This window comes from Neomonachus schauinslandi, chromosome 5 (genome assembly GCF_002201575.2).
Source record: "Neomonachus schauinslandi chromosome 5, ASM220157v2, whole genome shotgun sequence".
In the NCBI taxonomy this organism is placed as follows: Eukaryota; Metazoa; Chordata; class Mammalia; order Carnivora; family Phocidae; genus Neomonachus; species Neomonachus schauinslandi.
The window spans coordinates 168,482,996-168,491,599 of record NC_058407.1 but is presented as its reverse complement, the minus strand read 5'-3'; positions in this window follow the sequence as shown (position 1 = coordinate 168,491,599).

Genomic DNA, 8,604 nt, shown 5'->3' with positions numbered 1-8,604 from the left:
CCACTGGCCTCCTCCCCATGAGAAAGCTCCCAGCTGCCCCCAGACACACACTTTGCAAAGGCTTCAAACACACTGTCACAGCTGAGACACACAACTGCCCAACAAGGGAGGCATCCAGACGGTCGTCTCTTTCTTACATGAGAGGAAGCTAAGAATGGAGGATGGAAGGGACCGGCCCAAGGCCATGTGGCTGCTGGATGGAAGGGGCAGCATTCAGAACTGTAGACACTATGCCCAACCCTTGGCCCACGGGCCCCTCTCTCCCCAGATGACGCCCAGGCAGGGAAGCTTGACTCTCACACCGGAAGCCCATCTCCAGAGAGCAGAACTCCACCCCCTTTCTTGCACAGTGGGTGCTAGCTGGGTGCTTGCTAACTCCTCACCAGAAAGTGGCCTCTCAGGGTCAAACTAATCGCCTGGGGCTCCGCGTCTTCAACTATCAGAACCTGACATGGAGACGAAATCATATCCAAGTTTTCCTGCCTTGCCTTGATAAAGATCAAAGCCCAGAAGGTAACGTCAGAGATCACCAACCCTTGCCCAGACCCAGCATCCTGGATTTGGAATTTATCCCAGACCTACAGGGTCTCTGATCAAGCTCAAGAGACACAAAGCTTCCCACCTGACTTTCCCTTTCTCTCCTATTCAGAGAGAGCAAGAGTGAAAGCACCCAATGCTCAAACAAGCTAAAAGGAGATAAGATGATACCCTCTTGTTACCTTCCTGGTATTTTGACTTCCAGAGATGGCAGCCCAGTTGCTTGCATTGGCAGAGAAAGTGGGGTAATTGATCTCCCTTACGACATCTCTCAGAATGTGCTCCTCCCTGCTTTAATTTCAGCCTCAAGGTGTGGAGAAGCAGGCTGCTCTCAGAAAAACAAGAAAAACACATCCTCCCGTTAACCAGTGTGCATGGCTGCTGGCCGTTCTCACGCCTACAACCCGAGGGCCCCACCCCCACCCCGAGATGGTCCAGGGGCCTTTTCTACTGGATCTGTCCCATCCCAGCTTCTTCCTGCCGGATGACCTTCCAGACTGTTCTGTCCTTAGTGGCCTTGGGAAGCCACGCTGTGGCCTCTGAAATAAAGATCCAGAGACAAATGCAGGGAAAGGGAAAGGCAGTTATGATGTCTCTGGCATTCAATGCCCACCCCCCCCAGCCATGATGGGAGGATGAGGCCCCTCTTGATTTCTGAGGGGAACTTCGGGTGGCCAAGGGGGAAAGAGACACACAAGTGTCCAATGGGAGTTTGGCAAGAGAACTGCGTGAGACAGAGGCTGGGTCTGGGGGGCAGGAAGTGCTTCCTGGGATGCTCATGTTGGGAAGGGGGTGCTTCATGATGGCTTGGAGGGCCAGAGGACCTACTTGGGACATTTAGCCCACACTGTCCCATTCCGTGGACACAAGCACGATGAGAACCTGAGCCCACCGGCTGGGGGACCTCATGCTGTCAATTCGGGGGTCTGGCTTCAGTGTCCCGCCCTGTAGTAAGAGGCCCATGGGTGGCGATGGGCATGCAGGAGACTCGTGCACTGGAAAACCCCCTTCAAAAGCCAGCAAGAAGCCATGGTGCGTGGACGTGGGTCCGGGCCAGGTGACAGTTCTGAAGTTTCCCTGAGAATGCACCACCATCAGCATTCCTTTGGGAAGAGCCTATCTTAGAACGACCATTGAGAAGTGGCCGGGAGTGGGTGCATTTCTCATTTTCAGAGGAAGAAAAGGCATCGCCTGTGCTGGCTGGCTCACGGTCACACAGAATTTCTGGGTCCTTCCCAAGCAGGCAATGACATCTGGTAACCCCATTGTCTGCTATCTGCAGGGAAGAAAGTGTTAGACTCGAGGGGCAGATGGAGTTTGCCTAGCGTGTCTGTTCTCTTCTCTGCTGCCTTTTCAACTCTTCTTGGGAATGCAGCAAAATAGCAGCTGTTCATAATTTCATGAATAAAGAACTATGTAAATTTCAGCTATGAAAATGTGTTGCCCATCTCTTGTGGGCAAAGTGTGGTGTATGTTCCCGCTCAGTCTCTATTTCCATCTCATGTGCATCTTGGAGTTTATCTAAACTGCATTCCCCGGGCAAATGGCTCAGTTTCGGCATCTGTCCCAGCTTACTGATGACAAGAGTCATCGCTCCCCATCCTTACTGGCCAGAGCGAGAGGCTGGCAGGCCAGGCTCCCAGTTCCGGTTCCAGTTCAAGCTCCAGTGCCTCTGAGCAAGGGGCCAGTCTCCATGTGATTTCTTTTACTGATCTGTAAAATGGGTATATTGGCGTTTCTCTCTTTCGCAGAACGCTTGCGTGATAACTAGGTATTTGTGAACTAACTTCCAGCAGCCTTTGGATGAAGAGGCCAAGGATGTTTACAGTTTTCTTCTAAATACCTGCACAAGGCCAAACTTGCCAGCAAAGGATTCTACCTTGACTGGGTCCAAACAGGTACATGCAGCTCCGTCGCTGCCTTCTGCCCCATTTCCTCTACTCCTGGGAGCTTCCAGAAGGTGTGTTCACACCGCTTCTGAGAAGCATGTTGTACTCTTTACTCACGATCTTACCAGCTAGCTTAGAAGTAGCAGGAGGGTCCGCCCTGTTTGATGGGTCTTATATGGGAGAGATCAAGCCTACTGTGAATGGGTCCAAGGTGCGGCGCTAGAACCCGTGTGTGTTCAGCTCCTGAGAAGGGGGAACCTTCCGGTGGTGCCCGAAGAGATGGACCAGGCTAATTGGGAAGGATGAGGGTGGAGGTCTGGTGGTCAGTGGCCAGGGTATGACAGGGAAGCATTTGTCCTTTAACGAGCCATCAGTCACCTGGGGACCTTGTTAAAAGGCAGATCTTGGGGTGCCTGCATGGCTCAGTGGGTTGGGCGTCTGCCTTCGGCTCGGGTCACGATCTCGGGGTCCTGGGATCAAGCCCCACTTTGGGCTCCCTGCTCCTCGGGGAGTCTGCTTCTCCCTCTCCTTCTGAGAGATCTCTCACTCTCTCTCAAATAAATAAAAATAAAATCTTTTTAAAAAAAAATGCAGATCTTGACTCAGCAGGCCCAAGGTAGGACCTGAGACTCTGCATTTCGACCCACCTTCCAGGTGATGCCAGTACGGTTGATCCCAGGACCACCCTTAAGTCTAGCTGACCCTTAGCATGTCTTCCAGCCCCATGTGCCTCATTTCTGTGATCCTATGATCAGGTGAGTTAAGTCCCCGGAGGTCCCGGTTGGCTTGGACCAGGGAAGGCAGAAAAGGAGTCAGAGAGCCTCCCTCTATGGGGTACCTCCCCAGCCCCCTTCCCCACACCCCACTTGTTTCCCGATAGAATAGTGGCTTTCGGTCTTATGATGAACAGCCCGACACTGGTTGCTTTCAACCACTGTTCGCTGAGGCTCCTGGGGCCACTTGGAGTCGTGCTGTTTTGGAAAGCTCAGCCCCAAAAGGTTTCCCTGGAGGCTGGGGCTAGTGTGGTCAGTCGGCTTCAGAAAATACAGCTAAAGCTCCCTTCCACAGTCAAGGTGAACAAAAGAGAGCAAGTTACAGGAATGCTATTGTGCCCACAGGAAACTGGCTGGCCAGGACCAAAGGAATCCGTGAACAAGAACTTGTTTCTGCCCAGTTGTCCTTTGTTGCCTGAGGCTCCCTCCATTCTCCAAGCCCAGCACACTCCTGCACACTCCCCATCAACATTTGAACTCCATCCACTGGGTCCAGCCACCATTTTCCACAGGCTTCCCTTCTCTTGCCAGGTACCAGGTCTGGTGCAGGGGGCACAGAGATGGGCCAAGCACAGGGCCCCACCCCATGGCCTGCCACGAAGAGAAAGCAACCAGTACACAGAGAGAGGGCTGAGGTAATCAGGGAGGGCTTCCTAGAAGAGGTGAGGTTTCAGGTGGGCCTTCGGGATTACAAAGCTGAAGATCATTGGAAATGGGTCAGCTGTGAGGATGGGAAGGGAGTAAAGAATGCATGTTCCAGAAAACTCCCCACAGGGAAACCTATTCAAGAAGCATGAGGGCTACGATGCTGGTAGGAACGTCACAGGGTACGGCTGCTTTGGAAAACAGTCTGCAGTTAATTGAAAGGTTAAACATGGAGTTAACCTATGACCCAGCAATTCCTCTCCTAGGTATGTACTCAAAAGACGGGAAAGCGTATAGTCCCACAGAAAGGTGGACACAAACAGCAACACGACTCGCCAAAGCCAAACAGTGGAAACAACCCAAACATCCATCCCTTAATGAATGGAGAAACAAAACGCAATGTGTCCACACACTGGAATATTATCCAGCCCTAGAAAGTATGGATGAGGCTTGAAAACACTATGCCAAGGGAGAGAAGCCAGACACAAAACACCACAGATCCTAAGAGGTCATTTATATGAAATGTCCAGAACAGGCAAATCTCTAGAGATAGAAAGCAGTTAATGGTTGCCAGGGGCCGGGGCAGAGGGGTCAGAGAGGAATAGGGAGTGCCTGCTAATGGGCATGGAGTTTCTTTTTGAGGTGGTGAGAATGTTCTAGATACGATTAAGGTGATGGTTGTACAACTCAGTGAGCATGCCAAACACCATGGAACGATACCATCTAAGTGGGTAGACTGTGTGGTATGTGAGTTTATCTCAATAAAGCTGTTAAAAAAAAGACAGAAGAAGAAACATAAGGGTAGCTCTTGGTCCCAAGAGTCATCAGTCGTGTTCTTAGAGCTTTACCCTTGAGAGGCACCCCCCCCGGCCCCTCCCCAGCCACTCCCCCGCTCCCTGCCCGAGTTAGGTCAGGTTCTCCAGGAAGCAGATTCTAAAGCAGAGACTCGTGGGCAGGAAGTCTACTGGGAATGCCTCTATACTTCTGGATCCATATTTTTAAGGAAAGCAGGCTTGAGCAGGAGGAAGGGTTGAGCTGGGATGCAGTCACAAAAAGGCCTCAGCCGATCCTATGGCATCCTCTGGACCTGGAATAACCCATGAGAATTGTCACCCTTTGAGGCAAGGGGGCTGGGCCTCTTGAATTGGGGGTTGCCTCCCAGGGAGGGGCATGACCTTGAGCAAGGTGGCTGTTTTGGGGGGGGAGGGCAGTCCTTGAGAAAGGATTCAGCTGAACACTGTGGGCCACCAGCACCCCCAGCAGCTGGGAGCCTGACGGTGTCAGTCATGGACAGAGGGTCTGGGCAGCGGCCCCATCATTCACCATGTTGCCCTTCCAAAACGCTGCAGATCCACTTTCCACCTGCTAACAGCAAGGAGCTTCACCTCCAGGGAGTGAGCCTGTCCTCCTGGCCTCACAGCACAGATAAAACAGAAGGCAGACTTATGGGGCGCCGGGCTGGCTTAGTCGGCAGAGCATGCAACTCTTGATCTCAGAGTCATGGGTTCAAGCCCCACATGAGGGGTAGAGTTAATTAAAAAAGAAGGCAGACTTGTTTCCAAAGGACCGTAATAGGGATAATCTTTAAAATAGCTGCATTATAACACATTTCTGGCATAAGAAGGAGGAACCTGATCCTTGCCTTGTCTCCTGTTTTTTCCTTGTTTTTTTTTTTCTTTTAAAACAGCCTGAAAATGGAGATACAATCCACATAACATAAAATTCGTTCCTCCTTGTTTTTAAATATTTTTTCTCCCCTTCTGCCATTTGAAGGCATTTGGGCACAAGGCTCACCCCTGAAGAAGCAGCAACTCTGACAGTCAAGAAATAAAGACCAGTTGGAGGGTTTTAGGATGGTAATTGTAACAAGTGTCATAGGAGAATTGCTGAAGTCACTTTTTACTCAAAGAGATGGGATTTTCTGCAAAGTTATGATATGTCCATTGTTGGTTATGTGCATCAGCCACTGAAAAACATCGATATACACAGAATAGAAAGAGACTGGGCATCCCTTTATATATTCTTTCAGCATAAAAGAAGGGAAACTGACTTTAGGGTATTCGCTGAAGCTGGTTTTTTTTTTTTTTTTTGGTCAATAAGACATGATGTCCTGTCCCGCCAACGAAAGTGAATTGGATCATCAGATTGCCTGAGTCACCTGAGAAGCCACAATTTAAAGCCACCTTTCACTACCCATAGTTCCTATCTCCAAATCAAATTAAGTGGAAAAACAAGTAAAAAAAAAACAGGTAAAAAAAACCGTCAAATAATTATGGAAGCAGGCAGAAGTTGGTTTTTTTTCTTTTTTGTGATCAAAATGGTTGATAACACTTGTATGAGGAGTGAAAAACATCTCATATAAAAATTTAATCTGAGTGTTTTTGTTGTTAAAAATCTCCTGTGAATCATGAATTATGAAAAACATGACCAGGGAAGGCTGTGAACAAGTTGATTCAAGTATCTCAGGCATCTGATGATCTCACACCCCAGTCCAGCTCGGCTTCTGGGACTGTCAGGATTTTATCAGGTTCAGAGCTCACTGATGGCCTCATGCTGGCTCCAGGCCTCGCCCGGCTCCTTTCACACAGGCGCCAGATGTTTGGAAGGTGCTCAGGACATTGTGGGGAACCGGGTGCTCGGCCGGTCACCCATGAATGCAGTGGTGGTGGCCGGTATGGTTCTCCCGTTCTCAAACTCGAAGACAGACCCTAAAAATGAGCACCCTGAGGTCGACTTAGGCCTCATGATCTCTGACTGTGGAGTCTTAACGGAAGCGGGAAACTGGCTCCTTCCTTCCTCATGTGTTTACTAAACGCCTACTACGTGCCCGGCTTGTAGGCAGTGGGGATGCAAAGAGAGATGAGGCAAGGTCCCTATCCTCAAACGGCTCAGTCCAGTGGCCAAAACTGAAAAATAACTGGAATATGTCTAGACAAACAGTTTGCAGATAACTTTCGAGTCTCGGATGGAATCTGTGTGACGTGCATCTGGGGCCAAAAGATGGCGTTGACCTTGAACGTCGGGGCCATCTGCCCATCCCAGAGAGTGGCTGGCTGAACCTCGGGCAGGAAGACTTGCCTGCCCCTTGCGTGGGGGTGGTTAAAGTCTGGGCAAAGAAAGGAGTCAGTGACAAATCTGGTGTCTGGTGTTAGAAAACGCTAGCAGCTAGCCCATCAGGATGGAAGGGCTCTGACCAATCAGAGTGGATGCTGGCCATGCTGGGGCTATACTGTGTGTGTGTGTGTGTGTGTGTGTGTTTTACCCAAGCAGGGAAGAGTCTCGTGTGCCTGGAGCAGTGACTCCAGGACGGAGGCTGAGAAAGTCAGCGGGGGCTGAGAGCTTTAACTCAAGGGAAAACGAAGGAGAAACTAAAAAGTTAGCAGGGGACAGGCCAAGCAAGAATGTTTCAGGATGCTCACCCAGGTGAGCCCTGTGGAGTGTCAGGTGGATGATTTTGGTCCCTATGTCCTGTGCAGTTGAGAAGATGAAAGCCGAGCTTAATGGCTTAGAAGGGACATGAAAAGCAGAGGGGTCTGGGCCACTGGTGCCCTGCTTTCTTTCTTTCTGAATGCGAAGCCGGCATCTAGCCACCTGATGTCCGTTTCTTTCTTTTTTTTTTTTTAAGATTTTATTTATTTATTTGAGACAGAGAGAATGAGAGAGAGAGAGAGCACATGAGAGGGGGGAGGGTCAGAGGGAGAAGCGGGCTCCCTGCTCGGCGGGACTCGATCCAGGGACTCCAGGATCATGACCTGAGCCGAAGGCAGTCGCTCAACCAACTGAGCCACCCAGGCGCCCCTGACGTCCGCTTCTATTGTGTCTGTGACTTAGAAGGAGCAAGCAGGACCCAGGCCATGCAGACCTGATTTTTTTTAAGATTTTATTTATTAGAAAGAGAGAGAGCAGAAGCAGGGGGAGCAGCAGAGGGAGAGGGAGAAACAGGACCCCGAGATCATGACCTGAGCCAAAGGCAGATGCTCAACCAACTGAGCCACCCAGGCACCCCCAGACCTTCTCATCTCCTTTTTCCCAGCCCCACCTAAGACTCAGTGCAGCCCAGCCCAGCCGTGCCCTCTCGGGGGCAGAGGGGGCTGCGTTCCACAAGGCCTGGTCTGTCTCCTTTTAGCTTGGCCAGAGGGCTTGAGACGTGTCCAGCACACCATGGGCAGACTGATAACATGAAATTGGAAGCACAATGATGAGTCCGAGCTCCCAAGAATTTGAGCGTCTGCTATGTACCAGACAGCACCCCAGATACTTACACACAGAACACTTCATGTATTCCCCACCACACGTTTTAACTCGTCCTTCCTCCAAAGCACAAGGTCACCAAATATACCGTAGCATAGCTCTGCCCCTCAAAATGGGTCCACAGTGGTGAGTGTGGCCCAGTGAGGATGCCTGACCATCTGTTAAAGAACTCTTTGGCAAAATGACCAGCTCCCATGCACTTGGCCACTGGCTCCCCGTGAAACTGCAAAATTAGCACTGATCACAGACCTTCAGGGTTGGTCTCAAATCCTGGAACCCGTAAAAGCTAAGCCCACTGGTGCCGAGGGTCTATGGAATTATTGCCACTTTGCAGATCAAGAGACACCCTCCCCCCCGCCCCACCGGCATTCAGCATCCGTGACTGGCCCACAGTCACCTAGCTGGACAGTGATGGAGCAGGGATTCACACCCAGGCGTGCCCTGCCCTGAAGCCTGTGTTGTCTTCCCCTCCCTGTCCCATCCTCTCAGTGATGACTATTCCCAAGTGA